Source organism: Triturus cristatus, chromosome 9 (genome assembly GCF_964204655.1).
Source record: "Triturus cristatus chromosome 9, aTriCri1.1, whole genome shotgun sequence".
Lineage (NCBI taxonomy): Eukaryota > Metazoa > Chordata > Amphibia > Caudata > Salamandridae > Triturus > Triturus cristatus.
This window is the reverse complement of record NC_140592.1, coordinates 843,741,668-843,766,627: the sequence shown is the minus strand read 5'-3', so window position 1 is coordinate 843,766,627 and position 24,960 is coordinate 843,741,668. Positions and strand designations below refer to the sequence as shown.

General features: G+C 39.8%; 1 long non-coding RNA gene across 1 annotated transcript in view; it reads right to left on the bottom strand.

Moving 5' to 3' along the window:
- Nucleotides 1-16,146: 16,146 nt before the first annotated feature.
- The window catches only part of LOC146798934 (uncharacterized), a 44,758-nt gene continuing 35,944 nt past the window's right edge, over nucleotides 16,147-24,960 (bottom strand). Inside the window, exon 3 of the long non-coding RNA XR_014969214.1 lies at nucleotides 16,147-16,307. This is a non-coding gene — a long non-coding RNA (uncharacterized LOC146798934). The remainder of the gene's footprint in view (nucleotides 16,308-24,960) is intronic.

The following is a 24,960-nucleotide window of genomic DNA, read 5'->3' as shown; positions in this document are numbered from 1 at the left end:
CCCAAGTAAATATGTTAAGCAGGCTAATTCAAGATCCCACCAGGAGCTGCATCTTTGCTGCTCAGCCTACTCCTCCAACTGTCATTCCTCCAGTCCACCAGGCACACCAACATTCTACACAGTCATCACGCATTCCAACATTCCATACACACATACTCATGCATACTGGCTGAGCAGCAGGAAGTGTAAGTACAACATATCCTCTTCCCTTGAGAAATCAACGAACTAAAAAACAGAACAAGCTTTTCAGAGGGTAGCACCCATATGCAGAGGGCTTGTTGAAACATTGCAACCAAAAGAATATTTTAGGTGAAGAAAGGATGCAAGATGAGGAAGAACATTGAAGCTGCAAGAAAATAGGTACGTATTGCAAAAGAACAGAGAATGGAAAAGGTGAGTGAAAGTATACAGCAAGGAAAAGAGTGCAAATGAGAAAATACGAACATAACATAGCACATCCCCTTCCCTTGGAAACATAAAGAAGAAGAATCCAGAAATTGGAATAATGAGAAACTGCAAATATGAGATAAAGAGGGAAAACATATTAGCAATTCACATGGAAATAAGATTTTCAGATGGAAAACGAGAATAGGAAGAAGACTATCCTCTAAACCACTATATTAAACTCAATTTTAGCATGGAAATACTGTGCAAGGTTGGGAGAAAAGTTGATACCAATAAGGTATATGATCCAAACAAGTCACCCATTTCAACACACCACGCACTAAAGAGGACAAAGTGTAGGACTTGGAGAATGGAGGACACCCGCGGAGTGTAAATTCCAAACCAATCACACTGTTCTACACGCCACAACCATATAAGGAACACTATGGAAAACTCAATGCATTTACTTAAATGCATACAAAATAAACAATTATAGGGTACACTGCCCATTGCGCAACAAAAAAAACAGACAAAATATATATAGGGAACACGGCCCATTGTGCACCATAAATTTTAGAAAAGGATACACTGCCCATTGCGCTCCAAAACATATAATGTATGGGAAACACAGCCCAATGCGCATTAAAAATTTAAAAAAAGGGTACACTGCCCATTGCGCACAACAAGTTACAATTCTTGGCTAAACCACCAACTACACAAGTATGCAGGGAAAACAAAACAAAAATATAGGTGTAAAGAAAAAGTAACCCACACCGCTAGAAAATATACGGGTAATGCAAGTGTAAAAAGGGTAAACGACCCACACCACTAGGCAAACAATCTTCACAAAAATTAGGCACACATGCTGTAAAAGGTGAAATCAGTGTAAAGGGTGTGCGCACCACCCACACCGGAAGATAAAAACAAGTATATAGAGACCAGCTCTAATACACAACTACCCTAAAGGAAACATCTAAGCATAGTGCCCTGAAGATAACTAGATCGGCCAAAACATTAACAAATAAAGCTCACACTAAATGCATACCACATATGCAACAACTCAATTAAAATATGAGTAAAGATAGAACAAAACACAGTGTAAATAACAGATTACCTGGTGTACTAAATAAGATGAAACTGAAGTACACCTCCCCTTACACATACTTGTCAAACACCTTAGAATGTCATTAAAACAAAACATAAGCCATTACAAGCATATTAAATCGTAGTTCAAAACTCATGGCAGATGACAATCTATAAGAAAGGAAGAACAAACGCCGGTGAGCGAACTCTCTCACCCGAAAAGGCACGAACTGTCCCACGCCGATTTAAGTCCAATTCGCCTCATCTAGACATTTCCGGTGAGTAGCGTGGCTTGACTTCAAAACATCAGTGTTCACAAAGACTGTCAATATGCTGGATTGAACGTGGACAGCAGATTGAGAGCACAGCGCAAGAGTGCTAACTTTGAAAGAATGCGAAGAGCTACGGAGCAAGACAATGAAGCTGACAGCAATCCAATTCCAAACACAAAATGGCGGCACGCACCGGTGACGCCGCGCAGGATGGCTCCCGGCACCACCGTGCTGCAAAGCGTAATGCATTAGAACCTTGGAAACCAGCAAACGTCACAAAGGAAGCACAGCAGCTTCGCTGGACACTGGAAAGCGGTAGGGCTGCACGCGCAATATCCACACACAAGGTGAGCGCGCGGTGTGGTGATTTGAACTGGGCGATTAAACTGTCACATGTAGAGGGAACAGCTGGGGCCCGAATTAAAATCCAAAATTGGGCTTACCTCCATATGTCTGTAACATCACGACTTCAGTACTCATGTGAAGTCGAACACTCGGCAAACAAAGATAAAAAAAAACGTACAGTGCAGATCTCGCCTCACCCACAGCGTCGCATTAACACTCCTTACACGAAGTGCCCCTTGCAAAGTCCTTGGCAAAATGTACGTAGACCAGTGTCTTCTGTAGATAACGGTTGATGAAAACATTGCCAGACTTCATGCTCTGTACCACTGTATGACCTAGATAAAGTTGTCTCTGAATGTCCAAACATGTAGCTAGATTCTGCTGACAACAGTGGTCAAAAACTCGCCAGTCCCTGCAGTCTTCACAGATGCCAAGATCACACCATGGCAAACAGGTGTAAGAAAATATTTTGCCAGTCTTTGACGTATACTGGTTAGCGCTGTATCCTTTCTTTTTTCCTCTTTTTTTTTTAAAGCAGAAATCAATAACCAGAAGGAATGTGAAGCGCCCTGAGTAGGCTGTCCAGATGGTGAAGGACACTGGTGGGATTTACGAGGGCGTTCTTTTCCTTGATTTTTAAGTTTCTTTTCGTCGAGTAGTTTCTTCAATCCATACAGTTCGATAAAAATATCAGTATCTTAACCTTCAGTAGTCTTGTCACGCAGGGTTTCTTCCAGATCGTCGCCAATGTAGAAAAGATGGATTGTAGTCGCGAGGTAAGTTCAAGTAGAAGTTTATTGGTAAGTTACAAGTTCATTTGAGATGGTAGTTACAAGTTCAGGATCTCAAGATCCCAAGTAAATATGTTAAGCAGGCTAATTCAAGATCCCACCAGGAGCTGCATCTTTGCTGCTCAGCCTACTCCTCCAACTGTCATTCCTCCAGTCCACCAGGCACACCAACATTCTACACAGTCATCACGCATTCCAACATTCCATACACACATACTCATGCATACTGGCTGAGCAGCAGGAAGTGTAAGTACAACAAATTTCATCTTTTGCAATGCCACATTTTTTCAAACTCTCTTGTTAGGGTATGTGGGGACCCAATAATGAAGCACAGATTAACTTGATCACAGAAATGTTTACAATCCGGCCTGAGCTCTCAAAGGAGACCACTTATTACCAGAACAGGCATTATAGACAATTCAAACACTGCTTATGTCAAAGCAATAAAAATATGAATCCAGGCCTAAGGTTTACGGTTATTTCCCTGGTACTCTGTCTTTTAGGCTAGAAATAACAAGCATTGACAAAATCAATGCTTGTTGTGGTGCATATACATGGAAGCAGGCAACTGAACAAACGACAATAAGTAGTATTTAAAGCATGACTATTTAATAAAGAGCCACCACTGCAGCTGCAAAGAGGCCCAACGCCCTCCAGTTACTAGCAGTGGGGCCCTGTTACGCAATTAAAATGTGTAGAGCGCACTGCTCCCAGAAGAGTGCCCTGACTCTGAGCGAACGAGCTGGGAGACTAGCCAAATAAACGTCACAAGGCTTATTCAAACAAGAGAGTTGTTAGAGATTTCCTAAACTGCAAATGATGACTCATGACCCTTAGAGATCGAGGGAGGTAGTTCCAATGCTTGGCTGCATGTAAACTAAAAGCACGCCCAGCCCTCCCTCGCGCGTTCCTAAATAGTGGTGTCATCAAATTAGAAACAGAAGTCGAGCAAAGAGCGTGATTGGGAATATATCTCCGAAATTTTCCTGAAGGTAATTGGGGCCATATTATCAAGGAACGGCGATAACATTTATCGCCGCTTTAGAAGCCCAAGTTCTGGTGTGAACCTGGGCTTCTATGGGAATTCACAAGGGCATATTTTCAAGCCCATTATCGCCGCTTTAGCGGCAGTTTCCTGCTGCTAAAGCGGCGATAATGTTATCGCCATTCCTTGATAATATGGCCCTTGGGGCCTTGATTTGGTTACTGCTGCATGGTTTAAGGCACAATCTTGTAAATACAGTTATTTTCACCACTGGAGGCGTTCACAACGACTGACGTGCAAAAGTCATACAAACAGTGACATTGTACATTAGCTGTGGTTCTGAAATCTGGTTTTAGAGCACTGACAAATAGTCTATTACACAATACTCAATCCTGAGATAATAATCAATGCCTGAAGCGCTTGTTTGCAGCATTCTGGAGGAAGGAAAGGAGAATCCTGAGCAACATCACGGTCCTGGCAGAATGTTAAGCGCAGCAGGAGAACAGTCTATCCACACAGAGCTGTGCACACTGAGGCCCAGGTTTAGGAAAAATACACACAATCCATCCAAAGTTCCTATCCGGCGTTGTGTGAAAGGAAGAGAGCAGAAAAAGCACCATATCTACAAAAATATTGCAGCGTTTTTTTCTCTCCCTGCTTTGGCGTAGTTTAAGCTTCCATGTGCCAAAGCACACACCCTGGCGCCATAGCGCCAGGGTTTGTGCATTCTCTAAGGAATAGTTTTTGTATTGGAAGGGGATTCTTCCTGTACAAAACTATCCTTTAACACTTTTCCTGCATTGCATGTGTACTGTACAATGCAGTACACATGCAAAGTAGAGGAAAAAGGGCAGAAATACAATTTTCCCTTATTACAACCGGCCTGGAGGAGGCAAAAGACTGTGCGACAAATCCCTGGCTACGAATGTTTGTAAATAGGGATTTGAGTCAAACCCATGGGTGGTTGCATTGTAATGCCAATGAACCACACGTCACCCCTTGACACAAAGTAATGCAAAGCCACGCATATTGCAACTTTACATTATTTCAGGAAATGATCCAATGCAATTCTTAATTTGCTTTGGATAGTAATTCCCAGCATAACACTTTGTGTGGGGTCATTACAACAACGCAGGTGCACTCATTAACATGTATACTGGAATTATGCCCCAATGGGGATCCAGGTTATGTGGCAGGATTATCTAAACTAGGAAGTCAAACAGCAAACTATGCAGCACAATTGGGCACATCCTCAGGTAGTTTTATTTTTATGTTTTGTCATTTTAGCATGCATTGATACTGTCTCGGCAAAGGTTGTACCTAATTAGTATCAGGTTAACACTGAATTCAGCAATCGGCAGCTGAAAGGTGTCCATTTGATCTTTACAAAAGGTCTGCATCTGCTCAACACCACGTTTATTATAAAAACTTGTGATCTGTTTCAGCTAGAAACACAAAGTCTTTCTAGTTGAAATTTGCAAGTGCAGTATATCCATAATTATGTACAGAACGCCATGCTACAGAATCGGTGATGTCATTGTAATAGGTATCTGCTGGAGTATGGAATGCTGTCACATCTGGAACTGTATGAGGTATGAGTGTTCCATTCGACTCACACTTGCTTGCTGTGCCAACCTTTGATAGGATGCTTCTCTGTGTGTCCTTAATAAACATATTCATCAACCCTCTAAAGATCGTGTGGAGCATCTTTACCGTGGCGACAGAGGAAAACCAATATCTGTAAAGGCGGCGTCTTGAGTAGAGCATTTTATTGACTCACCGTTCAGTTTACCGTACATTGTTTTGTTAGGGGGCACAGCGAAGGAGCACAGAGAGTGTCGCTTACGCGTTTATTCTACTATTTCGCTCTATTTCGAAGCGCTGTTTATTTTATAGCAAAAGTGTTCTGATTTTTGGCTGGCGGTTACAGTAGCCGTAATCCGTTTCTCTGACGGAGCTCGTGACTGACCTCTGCGTCGCAACACTGCTTGTCAGCTGTTTTCACCGAGCTCATGCGTTCTATTCATGCAACCGGCTTCCGCCTCACTGCTAACCGGTTACAACAGCTGAGCTTGTGGACCCAAGCACTTTACAGCTTACCTCAGTGTTCATCAAGTGAGCTTGAAGAGGGCGGCAGAAGACAGCAAAGGCACGAAGCTAAATCCAATGTCCAGTGTTGTTTAAGTCCAGCGCATGTTTCAGGACAAAGTCCCATTTTGATTCTGGCATGCAGTGGTGCTCATGAGCCATGGTATTATTATTCAACGTGTTATGCCATGGCAGCGCGCAACACTACCAAGAAATCACCAATGAAACATTCACTTCTGTTAGTTCTTGTCAGCTGACTTTGACTAACGAATCAGCAACTTGCTTTGGAAAGCATAGATTCCAGTACACTTGCATCATCTCTCCATTGTTCCTATTGGACCACTGTGGATGATTGCTTAGAAATAAACAGAGGACAAGTACGTTGGGTCAAATTCAACAATACTGTTGAATGGTGTTTTATATAGGACTGAGAACAGTTTTTTAAATTCTTCTTTCTTTCTCTCTCTCTTTCTATTCTTTATTTCTCTCTCTACATGAAAAAACAACTAGAAGTACTTTTATCTAACACCACTATATTAGGAGTGGTAGCAAATAAAGTGCTACCGAAGAAGATTATTGACATGAAGAAACAAAGTTTTACAGGAGGAGCTAGATCATTTAGTCAAAACAGATATTTCAACCAAAAAATGAGTTGCTATAGATGTGGCTCGCCCTCTCATGTGTCATCTTTCAAGAATTGTCCACCTATCAATCAACAATGTGGACAGTGTGGAAAGATGGGACATTTTTCAAGAATTTTTAGGGGTGTAAAAAGAAATGGTGTTAGGTGTGTACTAAATAATCGTGGAGATTCGGATTTAGACAAGGACAATAGTAATATGGAATATGTCCTAGGACTTAAAAATACCAATAATTAAAATACCGAAGATCCTAACACCTGAATGATTGCTGATCTTGAGGTGGATTTTTTAATTGACAAGATTCAAATCAAACTTTTGGTGGATACTAGTATCCGCATCACTATTATTTCACAAGACAATTTTTTTCACTTCTGGGAAAAGAAGGAATTACATCCCCCTGATGGATTAAGAGTAGGGGTGGGTGGCGAACTCCGCTCCCCCGGCGGAGTTTTCAAGTTTTGCCAACTGAGTTTGGCAAAAAACTCTGATTCCACCGTGTAGCGGAGTTTGCCCCCGTCCCTGACCCCTGCGATATCTTTGAGATATGGAATGCTCTTGGGTGCCTCATATTCTGCAACGATGTCGAAGGGGGGCATCATTTTCTGTTAGATTACAGGGAGCAGGACTTCACCTCTTATCAAGTTCAATAGCCAGATTCCCTAAAGTGCCTGAACTAGGACCCCTTTCTGCAGGCTGAGTGCGTGTCAGAGGCGAGGGCTGCCCTCCGGCTGAAAAAGTGTCCTCCACAGCATGGTGGGCCTCAAAGGAACCTTTGCACAAAAATCAACTGCTTCCCGTGCTTGACAAGGACTCTGAAGACACCAAGTTTAGAATTAGAGCTTCCTCGAGTCATTGCCTTACGAGATCTCGGCGATGAGTTGCTGGCATTCTCCGTGGCGATGATCCGCAGTGTTTATTCTCCTGTGTAACTAAGGAAACCCCTTTCTTGCAGGACTTCCGGGGACTGCACAAGCACGCGCATGAAGTGAAGATCGGGTTAAGGTCTTAACTCTCCATGCACGCACAGTCCTCGCGAGTCCTGCAAGGTTTCATTAGTTGCAGGAGAAGAAACACCGCGGATCACCGCCATGGCGGCTGGAGGGGTGGCAGCACCGTTCACCTAGACCGACTGAGAGGTAAGCCGGTGACAGCTGGAGGCAGTCTGCTGCTGCCATAGGGCTGAGCGGAAAGCAGCAGAATTCCACTGAGTTTTAAGGCAACTCCTCAGAATTCCACATAGTGCCACTTCGCCAACTCCGCCCACCTTTAATTAACAGTAGCTTATGAAGGGAAAAAAATCAATTTGCTTTGGGTACTTTTGGGTCTCTATTGGAGTTGTAGGAGAGACCATTAAGGGTAAAGTGTATGTTGCGAAAAAAGGAATTCATGTTCTTGCTTGAACGCACCAGGCAGAGTTTAATTTAACTATTAAATATGGATGGGACAATCCTGTTTTTATAGACAGAAGTGATGTAAATTCTCTTGTCAGTACTAATACTGTGGATGACTGGGAACAGAAGTTTAAAAAAGTGTTTCAAGAGTGTTCAGACAAAATAACAGACTTTCTTCACACCATTAAAGTCAAGCATAATGCAAAGCCTGTAAAGCATATATTTGTGCAACGTCCAGCTAAGTATTAGAATAGATTTAAAAAAGGTTTTGTAAGATTTGTGTGAACAAGGTATTATTGAAAAGGTAGAGGCAACATTGTGGCTTTCACCTATAGTTCTTGTGAAGAAGAACACTGGCGACTTACGCATGTGTGTTGATTTGAGAAGTATGAATGAAGCCATATGGGTTGACAACTTTCTTCTTCCAAGAATTGAGGACTTGATTACTAAAATTGGATCTTCTAGCTGGTTTAAAAAATTAGATCTCAAGGCTGCCTATCACCAGGTAGAATTACATGTACAATCCCGTCACCTCACAACATTTATTACTCCTGATGGAGTTTTTCAATTTTGCCGGTTACCTTTTGGTCTAGCTTCGGAAGCAACTGTCTTTCAGAGATTGATAACAGATGTTCCAAAACAATCCTCATGTTGTTGTCTTTCAAGATGATATTCTCATCTTTTCGAAGGATGAAGCAGAGCATGATCAAGCCCTCACTGAGGTTTTCGGTGTGTTAGAAAAAAGGAGAGTGACATTGAGAAAGGGCAAATGTATTTTTAAACCTCAAGAAATAGAATATTTGGGACACATGGTTTCGGAGCAAGGAGTTAAGCCCAGATGTAGTTTAGTTAGAAGTATTGTAGAGGCTCCTGCTCCAAACAATAAAGAACAACTTATGTCATTTCTAGGCATGTGTGAATTCTATGCTAAATTCATGAGAGATTTTGCAAAGATCTCTGAATGTTTTAGGGCCTTTCTAAAAAAGGGCTAACCTTTAAATGATATAAAGATTGTGAGGAAGGATTTAAAACTATAAAAGAGAAAATTACAAAAGCACCAGCATTGCAGCTGTTTGTGGAGGGTAAACAAACTGTTGTAACAGTGGACGCTTGTGAGTATGGTCTGGGAGCTGTCTTGTTTAAAACTGAAAGAAAAACTGACAGCACCATGGGTTTTGCCTCTAGAACTTTACGCCCTGTTGAACGCAAATATTCTGTCATTGAAAAAGAGCATTTGAGGTGTGTGTGGAGCATACTTTGGGCGATTCTCCCACCAGCACTTACCTGCTGTATCGTTCACAACAAAATAATAAAAGTGGGGACCTCCATTAAAAGAAAACAAAATGGAGAAGTGGGGATCAGGAGTGCACCCCTATTACAAATTCAAAAGTAGTAATGTACGAGGGCAATGGAAGACATATCCAAATAAACAAAAAAACACAGAGGAAGGGGGAAAGGAGACAGGGCCAGACGAGGGAGACAGACCACAATCAAAAAATACTTCTTTGCTTTTGGGTCATGGACAAACTCCACTGCTGTGGACTAAAATGGGTGCCAAGAAAACAGGAAACAGGTATTGAGAAAACCTCTAGGACTTGCCTTTTGGCTTTGACATTGCTTTTTTATCAATGCAATTCTGCACCAACAAACTGAAAAAAAAATGTTATTGCAGATGATGAAAAGCATGAGCAAAAAATAGAAGCACAATGATGCGGACGCATGGTTGTGTCACCATATATGTTTCATGATGCAGTGGCCATTTTGGTTTTATTTTCATTCACCCTACCAAGATGGTGGACACCCTTCATAGAATGGAAAATGAAAAATAAAAAGTTCACCAAAGCACATTTTTTCTATAAAGGAGTTGATTGCCAGCAAATTGCAGGTTCTAAGCCCTGCAAAATGAATAAACAATAATGCAAGACACCAGCATGGGATAGAGAAGAAGCATAAGACAAATAGTGGGAGGGGGGCAACACAGAGGGTACAGATGGGTGCACGATGGGGATGAGCAGGAGAAGCAACAGACAAGCTTGGAGAAGGAGGGGGAAGAGAAATGGAGCGCACAAGTGGGATTTCAGTGAGAGAAGCCAAGGTGTTTGGTGCTGCCAATGTTTGTGAGTGTTTCTTGTAAAACTGGACATGGGGACTACTTTTTTTTTTTAAGTGCACATTGGGTAAAAGCAGAATGCCACCCTTCAAAGAGAGGTAAGTCAGTGTCTGTAGTGTGCTATGGTGGGTGAACAAAATTGTGAAAAACACATTGATAGACAAATGGATAAAGAGAGCTGGTTGAAAACTCCTACAAGGAAGTATATTTTATGCTAGCACCAGACCTAAGCTCCAGAGTAGAAACAAATACAAGAATAGGAAGGACAACCAATGATCAAGAAGCAAGCTAATGAGATTTACAAGACAGCCTAGCAATAGTAAGCAATGTGCTTACGCAAATCCCACTGTAAGTATTGGTATTTCAACAATAGGTCTTCGACAACAAACAGCAAAAAACTGTCTGTAGGCAAGACCTAAAAGTACAAAAAGGGTGTTGGGAGTTAAGCTGCACAGGTGAAGCAATCATCTGGGGAAAAGTATCTGCGTAGTGTGTGTGGTTGAAATCTGTTGTGTAATAAATTGAAAAGCTCACAGATAAATACTTACACACAACTGTGCACACATACTAACAAGCATAGAGGCAGTTGTATACATAAAGGACCAGATCTGACTATATCCCTGCACATTGGCCACTATACCTACAGACATCCATCCACACAGATTAACAGATTGATAGGCACACTTATACAGAGAACAAAAGACACACAAGCATCTCACACTCCCTAACAATGACCAAACAACATACAGGTCCCCTTGAAATCGGCCACATTTAACGGTATTTATGCAAAATGAGCACACACACGTAGATACACACCCATACAATATAGTGCCACAGATAATATTCATACAGATACAGAAAACATTCACCAAGGCACACATAGAGGGTGGGACAGACACATGTCCAGATGGATAAATGGATTGATGGAGGGTTTAATGGTGCGGGACAGATGGATAATTAGGGGGTTGTTTAGAACCTAGCAGCTGATGTGTCAGTGCTCTGCACAACATGGCCTCTACCGCCCTGGTGTTAGACTGTCTACCTTATGTAAAGATTCCCACCTGCCTGGCGGACATAGCTCTGCTGTAAGGCGAGGCAGAACTGTGGTGTCCCCCTTCATAGCACTAAAGGTTTGCCAAATGAGTGCCATATCTAAAACACCCGCTCAACACACTTATTTGTTTAAAGAATAAAACAAATGAATGGCCCCAACACACATGCATTTTCTTCTCTGGTCCGCGATGTTTCTGCCGCCCTAAATACAGTGTGGTGACCAACCCTATTACTGAGTCATCTTGTGGCAAACGGACTGCCAGGTTTGAGGTGATCATCTGTGGAGCCATTTGAAGCTCTGCCAATGCTAACCAAACATTAGTTACACCTCCAAATGGAACTTGGGCGCTACTGGTTCGGCAAGATAGGAGGACTGCTGTGCTAGAGCAGAGATGTTTAAATTATGATCTGCTAATCTCCGCTCTATTCTTATTTTTCTACTTAGGTCGATAAATCTTTGCCATCAGATTTATCACAATTTCTATCTATTATCAGACAATAAAGAGAGTTGTTATGAGTTAAAGTGTTATTTTTCAAAATCTTAGTAAGTCATCTTTATTAGAGTTAAAAGTTAAATTCATCAATCTCAGTTGTTAGAATCCTATTAGAAATTAATAAGTAAACAGTTAATTGCAATATAGTGCTTTATGCGTGTATCATAAAGGAAAGAAAATCCCTACCCTAAGAATGTGAAGGAACTGGTGTCAGTATCAGAGATCCATAAAGAGTTCTGATATCGAGAGAAATCATAAAGGATAAAGCTTCAGCATTAAAAGTAAATTTAATAAATCAATAATGAATCAAAGCAGAGCTTCTCATGAAGAAAGGGTTCAAGAAACTCTGTAGAGTCTCTAAATAGCGTAACAAAGTGTAAAAATGGGGAGCACTGGGTCTCATGTGTGCTCTAAGAACACTCACTATCATAAACAGACAAAATATTGTTTCAATCTTCATGTTGCACCTTCTCTCTTCTGTCGACCAATCAGCTTCCGATTTGTCCATTGGAACGCATTCACTCCCAGTCTTCTCACAGGAACACAATATTCATTAGATAGTAACTTCTTATACTGGAGCTAAATCTCATCATCTCTAAGTTCTCATAATCCATTTTCCCATTCTAGTCTACATTCCCATGTGTGAAACTTCATTCCTAACCTTCTAAATAAATAAAAAGTTTACTCATTAGCTAACAATTGTCTTTTTTGGAAGTCAAAACATCTATATAACGAAAAGAAAACATTTTGCACAGCAACCATTCATTGAAAAATCAATTCTGCTTAAAAGGTCAAGATCAAGTTTAAATGCTGAATTTACTATTTCTTAGCTCTATTAACTTTAATATGGCAGTGTCTCAGTGTATTATGCCTAGTATGTGTAAGTATGATTGCCTAGTGCAACATCTGCATTAAATTCATGTTTCATGTCTCATTAGCTTTGCACATTTATTAAGATTATTTATCGATATTTTAATTACTCCTACAGCTGTTTTATGGCATTTTTCCTATTTCGCCAAACTCTAAAAGAGGGCCATAATCTTTCACTCCTTTGTAGATAAAGTCACATTTGAGGTGTATAAATGTGTGGTGTGTCAAAGCCCATTTAATTCTTGGTCTCTCACAGATATATAAGCCTCAAACTACAAAGGATAACACACTTACATGTCAACCAACTATGATTGTTTCACCATATTGACCATGCAATGTGAGCAGCCACTCCCTGTCTGAATCAAGAGAATCTACAGAAGGGCACCAGTGGGCGTCATATCTGAGAGTGGTTATTGAAGCATCAACCCCATATAATTTCCAGGATAATCCCTGGCTAGTCTAGTCTAAAAGGTATCTGAATGAACTTAGACTTTGTCATCTGTGGTCAAATTCAACTCTCATAGATGGTACCACGGTTGGTTTGGTAAAAGACATCTTCAGGAGCTAGAAACTGAAGCTTCGTAATGGACAGGCTCGCTCCTCATGACTGACTACTAACTATTTGCAAGTAAAATATGCATTGGTCATTGGAAAATATGTAAATGAAATTGTCCCTGAAACACACCGTACTCTGTTTTTAAAATATCAGTTGGGCATTTTACCACCAGACTGTACCTGGCCAAATTTGCTGAAAAAGTTTCAGGACTGATTGCTGTAATTGTAAGTTTGGAGGGCGGGAGACATTAAGACACTTTATGCTATTTTGCGCAAACATTAAGCACCTTCGCATTAAATGGCTTGTACCACTGTTCAAGCAGTTCTCAATTGCAACTTGCACTAAACCACTTGCACTTTGCTATGGAATGGATAATGCGGTGATTTACATGGCAGTGTCCAGCTTAATCCAGGCTGCCTGGACAGTTACGAGAAGTCATTTCACAGCTTAGGTCCGAGCTAATGTTCTACTAGGCTGACATTTTCTTTGCACCAAGTATATGTCTATTGTTTCATAGAGTGTTATTTAATCAACGGAAATCTCGTTTTCTATCTTTAAATGGCTCTTTATGGAGCCAACTATGTAGTTTGAATTATGGAAACTGGTGGTTCAAAGAAAAAGAGGGCTGCTGTTTGTTTCTAAAGCTTTTTATGGTTGCATATTTATTATTTTGTCTATTACTGTGCAATTTAGTTTGTCGTGCTATTGCATATTTATGCTAATAAAGATTTTTGTTGTTGTACATAAGGATGGTGACCCCGTTCTACCATCGGAATCATAAAGATATTCCTAATGAAGGAGCCAATCTCCCCATTCCACAGCAAACTAATCAATAACACTTTAAAAAAGCCTAGTTCTTCAAGTGGCTTTGGCTGAGGATCAGAAGTAATTCCTCCATTAACAGATCCCATTCCAAAATCATCGAATACATTCAAACATGACAGGCCGGCCTTGTCCCTTCCAAGGTCGACCACTTACATACAGGAGTGTACTTCTTCAGAGTTTCTTTGGTGTGTCTCTATTTTGACTCTTCTGGGGTGGGGAGTTCTGGAACCTTAAACTTTGGTTTGTTTATGTGCACTGTAAGGTTGTGAATACCAGTCAAAAGTCTCACTTCTTTGGACTGATGGATTCTACAACTGTGGCCGCATTGTTCTCTTGATTTTGAAAATGTACATTTATTTTTGGCCTTGGAATTCCAACTTTTGCAATGCCACATTTTTTCAAACTCACTTGTCAGGGTATGTGGGGACCCAATAATGAAGCACAGATTAACTTGATCACAGAACTGTTTACAATCCGGCCTGAGCTCTCAAAGGAGACCACGTATTACCAGTCCAGGTACTGTAGATAATTCAAACATTGTTTATGTAAAAGCAATAAAAATATGAATCCAGGCTACAGGTTTACGGTTATTTCCCTGGTACCCTGTCTTTAAGGCTAGAAAAAACAAGCATTGACAAAATCAATATGTTTCGCTGTACTATGGTGCATATACATGGAAGCATCAAACTGAAGAAACGACAATTAGTAGTATTTAAAGTACAAATATTTAATAAAGAGCCACCCCTGTAGCTGCAAAGAGGGCCAACACCCTCCATTAACTAGCAGTGGGAAGCTGTTACGTAATTAACATTTGTAGAGCGCACTGCTCCCAGAAGGTTGCCCTGACTCTGAGACCTATTGGAGCTGGGAGACTAGCCAAATAAACGTCACAAGGCTTATTCAAACAAGAGAGTTGTTAGAGATTTCCTAAACAGCAAATGATGACTCATGACCCTTAGGAATCGAGGGAGGGAGTTCCAATGCTTGGGTGCTTGTAAACTAAAAATACGCCCACCCCTCTCTGGTGCGTTCCGACAAGATGTGTCATCAAATTAGGAACAGAAGTTGAGCGAAGAGCGTGATTGGGAATATATCTCCGAGGTTTTCCTGAAGATAATTGGGGCCTTGATTTGGTTACTGCAGCATGGTTTAAGGCACAGTCTTGTAAATACAGTTATTTTCTGCACTGGATGCTGGCACAACTGGCGCTCACAGCGACTGACGTGCAAAAGTCATACTAACAGTGAATGTACATTAGCTGTGGTTCTGAAATCTGTTTTTAGAGCACTGACGAATAGTCTATTACACAATACTCTAGCCCTGAGATAATCATTGCCTGAAGCTCTTGTTTACAGCATTCTGGAGAAAGGAAAGGAGAATCCTGAGCAACATCATGTTCCTGGCAGAATGTAGAGCGCAGCAGGAGAACAGTCTATCCACACAGAGCTGTGCACACTGAGGCCCAGGTTTAGGAAAAATACACACAATCCATCCAAAGTTCCTATCCGGCGTTGTGTGAAAGGAAGAGAGCAGAAAAAGCACCATATCTACTAAAATATTGCAGTGTTTTTCTCTCTCCCTGCTTTGGCGTAGTTTAAGCTGCCATGTGCCAAAGCACACACCCTGGCACCATAGCGCAAGGGTTTGTGCGTTCTCTAAGGAATCGTTTTTGTATTGGAAGGGAACTCTTCCTGTACAAAACTATCCTTTAACACTTTTACTGCGTTGCATGTGCGCTGTACAATGCAGCACACATGCAAAGTAGGGAAAAAGTAGCAGAAATAACGTGTCCCATTTTTACACCTGCCGGGAGGAGGCGAATAATTGTGGCACAAATCCCTGGCTACGAATGTTTGTAAATAGGGATTTGAGACACAACACATGGGTGGTTGCATTGTAATGCCATTGTACCACCCATGTCACCCCTTGACACAAAGTAATGCAAAGCAGCACGTATTGCAACTTTACGTTACTTCATCTAATGCAATTCCTAATTTGCTTTGGATAGTAATTCCCAGCATAACACTTTGTGTGGGGTCATTACAACAACGCAGATGCAAAGCAATGTTATCCCCGTGCACTCAGACAATAGTTGTGAGGTTCAAAAACTCGTGTTGGCGCCACCTGTGTCACACAGAGTCCAACCGTGTCTTAAAATGTAGAGAATATTGTGGGGAGTGTCACCTTCCCACCAAACAAGTGCGCACTCTATTCAATGAAACACTAAGGTTTCTTCACATATTTCTATTTATTGATTTTGAAAATAATTTCTCCATTAATTAAACTTCAGAAATTCATGGATCAACCGAATGTTGCATGCATAATTATCTTTTTATGAAGCAATTCATTCTTTGTTTTCAACGTTAAACATCCACCCAATGCATTTCGGGTCAATCAAATCTGACCCTTCTTCAGGGATCTATAAAAAATGAATGAAACGGGACCATTAAGTTCACTGCACAATTCGAAGAATGATAAACATGATATGCATCCTAAACATAAAAAAGAAATCTAAAAATAAACATGATTCTACAGGTGTAGAGTTGTCGAAACAATAATGAATTGCAAAAACTGGTCAATTTCATAAAGCGTCAGTGTAAAACTACCTGTAAGATGTCTTAAGGATAAACGCGCTATAACGTGTGCAAGAGCAAACATGTTCATATCTAGCATTCATTAAACAGACACAAGATTCTGTCCAAAGACCTGAGTATTACAAATGTCAAACCTTACAAACATTCGTGGCGCGAATCTAAATTCAAGAAAGCTTTAAGCGTGTAGCCTTCGTTCCATTCTATAGCGAGCGTCTATAAACATTTCTACAAAACAACTTACTGAGGACCGACGGATCTCTGTTGCCGTTGAATCACGCTCTGTTACCAGAATTCGATTTGCGCGCCAATTCAGTAGCGATTTAAAAAAACGAATGCTAATGATCATGTGATGTGTTGTGGTCGTCGCCACGTAATGAGGGTAAACTGAGTACGATGACGTGTTAGCAGGAGAACCAATCCTGCTGTATCAACTCAACAACGTCTGTCCCACGTGATCGGGAAGACGACGGCTACACTTAAAAATGCACGTTAATGTAAACATTACCTGACTAATAAAGTTGACCTGTGTGATGTGAACTAAAAGCAAGCTTACCAGAATATGAACAAGTCTGTGGTAACCTAATGAAGTGCACAGAGCTCCAAATCTTAAGTGTAAACTAGAAATCAAATATACAAAGGTGAAATGAATGAAAATAAAATGAAATCTGAGTAAGTGAATACAAAGGAAATAAATACAAATGGTATTGGGTCCAGAGGATTCCTTCAGCCAATGCAGTGTCTCTGGAACATGTTATAGAAAGCACGAGTACTCAATTCGGTCATTTAGCCCAATAGCATGGGAACAGTTCAATTTTTTGATCCAATAATATTCTGTTCTTAACCTCTGTTTCATAGGATCCTGGTCTCGCCGTTGTGTGAGCGTCTCTAATATTGTAAAGCGTAGTTGAGATATTTGATGTCGAGCTTCAATCCAGTGACTTGCCACGGTTGATTTGGAATTCTTCAATCTGATGTTACTTTTATGTTCTGTGATGCGGATTTTCACTTTCCGTTCAGTTTGACCCACATATATTTTGCCGCAAGGGCATTTGATGGCATAAATACAATTGGCTGTGTCACAAGTGCTGGTGTGATTTAGATCAATTTGATAACCTTTTGTGGGGTGAGTTAATTTATTCCCAACGATAACATTGCCGCAATGTGTGCAGTTATGACATTGAAGCATTCCACGCCATTTCATAATGGTTTTCTTTGGTGTATTCAATATTTCTTTCAAATTTTTAGAGCGTTGAAATGCAAATGTTATCTTGTCATCATATAAATCTTTCAGATCTGGTTCCATTTGTATTATTCTCCAATGTTTGTTTATGGCTCTTTTGATCTTTAGCGACTCTGTGGAATATTTCAGGACACATACAGTCTTTTTCTTTTTAGTTGATGTTCGTTCTTGAAGTAAATCATCTCGTGATTGCATTGACACTTTTTCCAAAGATGTTTTTAAAACGCTTTCAGGATAACCTCTTTGTCGATATTTGGCAGTTTGCTCCTTTAGGGTTACTTGCAAATCTTCGTTGTTGGATGTAATACGTTTAATTCTGATGTACTGAGAAGTGGGTAAGTGTTTTTTGAGAGGCTCTGGATGAAAACTTTGAAATAATAGACTAGAATTTTTATCTGTCTTTTTTGTATGGACTTGAGTGCTGATTTGGTTCTGTTCTAATTTTACTTTTCCATCCAAAAATGCAATAGATTTCTCATCAATGAAATGTGTGAATTTTATTCGATCATTGTAAGTGTTTAGGATGAAGATGTTGTTTTCAAGTTCTTGACGAGATCCTTTCCAAATTAAAAATAGGTCATCAATGTACCTTTTGTACATTACTATTCCTTCAGTCCATATAGGATTCTCAAGAATATAGTCAGTCTCAAATTTGCTCATAAAGATATTGGCATACGAGGGAGCCCCCCCGAAGCCCATAGATGTTCCGCTTGCTTGATTGTAGAATTTTCCTTGCCATTCAAAATAGCTACAATATAATGCAAATTGCATAAGCTCCACAATGAACAGTTTTTGGGTTTCTTCCAAATCACTTCTTAATAAACTCCATTCTAACGCGTCTAGCCCCTCATTATGGGGTATCGATGTGTATAGCGCCATCACATCTATTGTACACAGTACATATGTCTCATCCTTTTCAAGTTTAATCATCTTAAGTAAGTTCAAAAATGATGTGGTGTCTTTAATGTAAGTAACACTTTTTTGCACAATGGGCTGTAAGAATTTATCGACAAATTTTCCAATTGGTTCAGAGATGGACTCACAAGCCGAGACTATGGGTCTAAATGGGGGGTTGGTTGCGTCCTTATGTATTTTCGGCAACATGTACAGTTGCGGTCTTCTGGGATATTTAATATCGAAAAATGGTTTGGTTATGCCACTAATCCATTTCATTTCAAATGCATGCTCAACAATCTTCTGAAGAATTTTTTGATATTCCAGGGTTGGATCAGATTCCAATGGAAGATAAATATCTTGATTGACAACATGATTATTAACACTCATCGTGTACAATTCTGTATCCATGACTATTAAAGCACCTCCTTTGTCAGCTTTCTGGAAAGTCAATTGTTTATCTGAGCTTAAGTTTTTAAGTGTATTCCATTCTTTGGAGGACAAATTAGTTTTCTTCGGTTTAGTAAATGCAATTTCTTGAACATCTGCTAACACCGACCTTTCAAAGGCTTCAATCGTCTTGTGTGTGAATGGCGCACAAAAGGTACTTTTAGGTTTGAAATCTTTATCCCATGTTACTGCTTGTTGTTGTTCTTGTGTGTCCTTGAAAAAAAATAATAATTTCAGAGACCTGAAAAATTTAAATAAAGCTATATCCGTTTCCGCCGAGTTGGAGTGGTAAGTGGGAACAAATGTAGTACCTTTATTCAACAATTTGATTTCAGCTTTAGTGAGCGCTTTAGATGAAATGTTTATTATGAGTTCACTTTCGACATCTGGCTCCTGGTCCTTTCTGCGATGTTTTGATCGGTTTCTTTGGCCCCTTCTTGTGATCCTTCTACTGTTGGTGGGGAATTTGCTGCTGGACTGATGTCTAAAAAAGCAGATTGTTGGATAGTTTTACTTGTGGATGGTTTAGCAATTGGTATAGTGGTTTTACTTATTGGACCTCTTGACACAGAGATGTCGGAATCGGATACAACGCTTTCTTGGGATGAAGATGTTGTTGTCTTTTGTGTCTGTTGATGTGATTGCCATTTCCTTTGATTGTAAACTTCAGCCCAACAATATACTTCTTCAAGTTTATAATCTAATGTATCTCTTCGATACTTACGGACTTTTCGCTCATTGACTTCTTTAGCATATTTTTCCAGTTTGAGATTGATATCTTCCAGGGTTTGTATTAAGTCTGGACTTTTATTGATTTCTGTTTGTAAGATTTTGATTTCTGTTTGTAAGATTTTGATCTCTTCTTCCAACTCAATCAATACTTTAGATAATTCTTCGACGATCAGCAAAATTAAATCTAATGAACATTTGTTAAGAATCTGGAACCATCTTTCTACAAATTTTTTACTGTTTTTGCACAGCATTGGCTTCAGGGCTATTCTGAGGCCCCTTGGTATTCTCTTATTTTTGTGGTAATGAATTAATGTGGTGGCATGCATCCTTTGATTAATTTCTTTCTTACTCATGTATTCAAATTGTCTTAACAACTGTGCTGTAGTGGTTTTCTGTGGAGTGAATTTTCTGGTCTCCTGAATCAAATCTTATATTTCTAAAGCAGCTTCCGATGTAAAGCCTAGGGTTTCAGCCTTATTGGTGGTGAGTAGAGCAATATCGTCTAGTTGCATGGTTACACGATGGTGCAATCAGGGATGAGGAGGACTGGGGTTCAGAAAATGCAAAGCAATGTTATCCCCGTGCACTCAGACAATAGTTGTGAGGTTCAAAAACCTGTGTTGGCGCCACCTGTGTCACACGGAGTCCAACCGTGTCTTAAAATGTAGAGAATATTGTGGGGAGTGTCACCTTCCCACCAAACAAGTGCGCACTCTATTCAATGAAACACCAAGGTTTCTTCACATATTTCTATTTATTGATTTTGAAAATAATTTCTCCATTAATTAAACTTCAGAAATTCATGGATCAACCGAATGTTGCATGCATAATTATCTTCTTATGAAGCAATTCATTCTTTGTTTTTAACGTTAAACATCCACCCAATGCATTTCGGGTCAATCAAATCTGACCCTTCTTCAGGGGTCTATAAAAAAATGAATGAAACGGGACCATTAAGTTCACTGCACAATTCGAAGAATGATAAACATGATATGCATCCTAAACATAAAGAAGAAATCTAAAAATAAACATGATTCTACAGGTGTAGAGTTGTCGAAACAATAATGAATTGCAAAAACTGGTCAATTTCATAAAGCGTCAGTGTAAAACTACCTGTAAGATGTCTTAAGGATAAACGCGCTATAACGTGTGCAAGAGCAAACATGTTCATATCTAGCATTCATTAAACAGACACAAGATTCTGTCCAAAGACCTGAGTATTACAAATGTCAAACCTTACAAATATTCGTGGCGCGAATCTAAATTCAAGAAAGCTTTAAGCGTGTAGCCTTCGTTCCATTCTATAGCGAGCGTCTATAAACATTTCTACAAAACAACTTACTGAGGACCGACGGGTCTCTGTAGCCGTTGAATCACGCTCTGTTACCAGAATTCGATTTGCGCGCCAATTCAGTAGCGATTTAAAAAAACGAATGCTAATGATCATGTGATGTGTTGTGGTCGTCGCCACGTAATGAGGGTAAACTGAGTACGATGACGTGTTAGCAGGAGAACCAATCCTGCTGTATCAACTCAACAACGTCTGTCCCACGTGATCGGGAAGACGACGGCTACACCTAAAAATGCACGTTAATGTAAACATTACCTGACTAATAAAGTTGACCTGTGTGATGTGAACTAAAAGCAAGCTTACCAGAATATGAACAAGTCTGTGGTAACCTAATGAAGTGCACAGAGCTCCAAATCTTAAGTGCAAACTAGAAATCAAATATACAAAAGTGAAATGAAAGAAAATAAAATGAAATCTGAGTAAGTGAATACAAAGGAAATAAATACAAATGGTATTGTTGTTTTGTAGAAATGTTTATAGACGTTCGCTATAGAATGGAACGAAGGCTACACGCTTAAAGCTTTCTTGAATTTAGATTCGCGCCACGAATGTTTGTAAGGTTTGACATTTGTAATACTCAGGTCTTTGGACAGAATCTTGTGTCTGTTTAATGAATGCTAGATATGAACATGTTTGCTCTTGCACACGTTATAGCGCATTTATCCTTAAGACATCTTACAGGTAGTTTTACACTGACGCTTTATGAAATTGACCAGTTTTTGCAATTCATTATTGTTTCGACAACTCTACACCTGTAGAATCATGTTTATTTTTAGATTTCTTCTTTATGTTTAGGATGCATATCATGTTTATCATTCTTCGAATTGTGCAGTGAACTTAATGGTCCCGTTTCATTCATTTTTTATAGATCCCTGAAGAAGGGTCAGATTTGATTGACCCGAAATGCATTGGGTGGATGTTTAACGTTGAAAACAAAGAATGAATTGCTTCATAAGAAGATAATTATGCATGCAACATTCGGTTGATCCATGAATTTCTGAAGTTTAATTAATGGAGAAATTATTTTCAAAATCAATAAATAGAAATATGTGAAGAAACCTTAGTGTTTCATTGAATAGAGTGCGCACTTGTTTGGTGGGAAGGTGACACTCCCCACAATATTCTCTACATTTTAAGACACGGTTGGACTCCGTGTGACACAGGTGGCGCCAACACGAGTTTTTGAACCTCACAACTATTGTCTGAGTGCACGGGGATAACATTGCTTTGCATTTTCTGAACCCCAGTCCTCCTCATCCCTGATTGCACCATCGTGTAACCATGCAACTAGACGATATTGCTCTACTCACCACCAATAAGGCTGAAACCCTAGGCTTTACATCGGAAGCTGCTTTAGAAATATATGATTTGATTCAGGAGACCAGAAAATTCACTCCACAGAAAACCACTACAGCACAGTTGTTAAGACAATTTGAATACATGAGTAAGAAAGAAATTAATCAAAGGATGCATGCCACCACGTTAATTCATTACCACAAAAATAAGAGAATACCAAGGGGCCTCAGAATAGCCCTGAAGCCAATGCTGTGCAAAAACAGTAAAAAATTTGCAGAAAGATGGTACCAGATTCTTAACAAATGTTCATTAGATTTAATTTTGCTGATCGTCGAAGAATTATCTAAAGTATTGATTGAGTTGGAAGAAGAGATCAAAATCTTACAAACAGAAATCAATAAAAGTCCAGACTTAATAAAAACCCTGGAAGATATCATTCTCAAACTGGAAAAATATGCTAAAGAAGTCAATGAGCGAAAAGTCCGTAAGTATCGAAGAGATACATTAGATTATAAACTTGAAGAAGTATATTGTTGGGCTGAAGTTTACAATCAAAGGAAATGGCAATCACATCAACAGATACAAAAGACAACAACATCTTCATCCCAAGAAAGCGTTGTATCCGATTCCGACATCTCTGTGTTAAGAGGTCCAATAAGTAAAACCACTATACCAATTGCTAAACCATCCACAAGTAAAACTATCCAACAATCTGCTTTTTTAGACATCAGTCCAGCAGCGAATTCCCCACCAACAGTAGAAGGATCACAAGAAGGGGCCAAAGAAACCGATCAAAACATCGCAGAAAGGACCAGGAGCCAGATGTCGAAAGTGAACTCATAATAAACATTTCATCTAAAGTGCTCACTAAAGCTGAAATCAAATTGTTGAATAAAGGTACTACATTTGTTCCCACTTACCACTCCAACTCGGCGGAAACGGATATAGCTTTATTTAAATTTTTCAGGTCTCTGAAATTAATTTTTTTTTTTCAAGGACACACAAGAACAACAACAAGTAGTAACATGGGATAAAGATTTCAATCCTAAAAGTACCTTTTGTGCGCCATTCACACACAAGACGATTGAAGCCTTTGAAAGGTCGGTGTTAGCAGATGTTCAAGAAATTGCATTTACTAAACCGAAGAAAACTAATTTGTCCTCCAAAGAATGGAATACACTTAAAAACTTAAGCTCAGATAAACAATTGACTTTCCAGAAAGCTGACAAAGGAGGTGCTTTAATAGTCATGGATATAGAATTTTACACGATGAGTGTTAATAATCATGTTGTCAATCAAGATATTTATCTTCCATTGGAATCTGATCCAACCCTGGAATATCAAAAAATTCTTCAGAAGATTGTAATCAGTGATGTAACTGACCATATTATGAGTGATGTAATATGTGACGTCATCAGCCGTGCATTGCCGGGGCGCGAGTTATAGTTAGCTCAACTAACTATAAAGGCCACATGTCTCTGGTTTTGTAGGAGTGAAATGTCCAACTAACTATAAAGTCCCTGAAACCTATGTTCTTTTAGTGAATTTCTAAGGTTTTTTTAAATGCTAATTTCTAACTGTAACGTCCCTGAAACCTATGGTTTTTTCAGTGAATTTCAAAGCTTTTTTAAATGCTAATTTCTAAATATAACGTCCTTGAAACCTGTGTTTTTTTCAGTGAATTTCAAAGGTTTTTTAAATGATAATTTCTAACTATAACGTCCCTGAAACCTATGGTTTTTTCAGTGAATTTCAAAGGTTTTTTAAATGCTAATTTCTAACTATAAAGTTCCTGAAACCTATGTTTTTTTCAGTGAATTTCTAAGGTTTTTTAAATGCTAATTTCTAACTATGCCTACATAGGTAGGGCATGTGCAGATGGAGGAAGAAAAGTGCAGAAAGAAGCAAGAGATATGCAGAAAGAACCATCAGATGTGCAGAAAGAGGCCTTGTTGCAAAGTCATCCTGTGCCCTGCCCCCCCCCCCCAGATTTTTGCTGACTGGTATTGGATGAGTGAGTGGGTAATGCCTGGTTCATTGCATGAGTGCCTGAGTGATTGCATGATTGCATGGGTAATGCCTGGGTAATTTTATAACTGCATGAGTAGTGCCTGGGTGATTGCATGAGTAGAAATGTAGTCCATGGTGATTTTTTTAAGTGCTTGGATATTGGCAGAACGTTTGTATGAGTGCATGGGTAGTGCCTGGTGATTGGAGGAATGCATGGGTAATGCCTAGGTGATTTCATGAGTGCATGGATACTGCCTGAGTGATTGGAGAAGTTCATGAGTAGTGCCTGGGTAATTGCATGAGTGCATGGGTAGTGCCTGAATGATCGGAGGAGTACAAGCATAGTGCATGGTGATTTTTTAAGTGCATGCTAGTGACTAAGTGATTGCAGGAGTGCATGGGTAGTACATGGGTGATTGGAGCAGTGAATGGATAGTGTCTGGGCTATTCCATGAGTCGATGAGTACTGCCTGGATGATTGGAAGAGTGCATGGGTAGTGCCTGG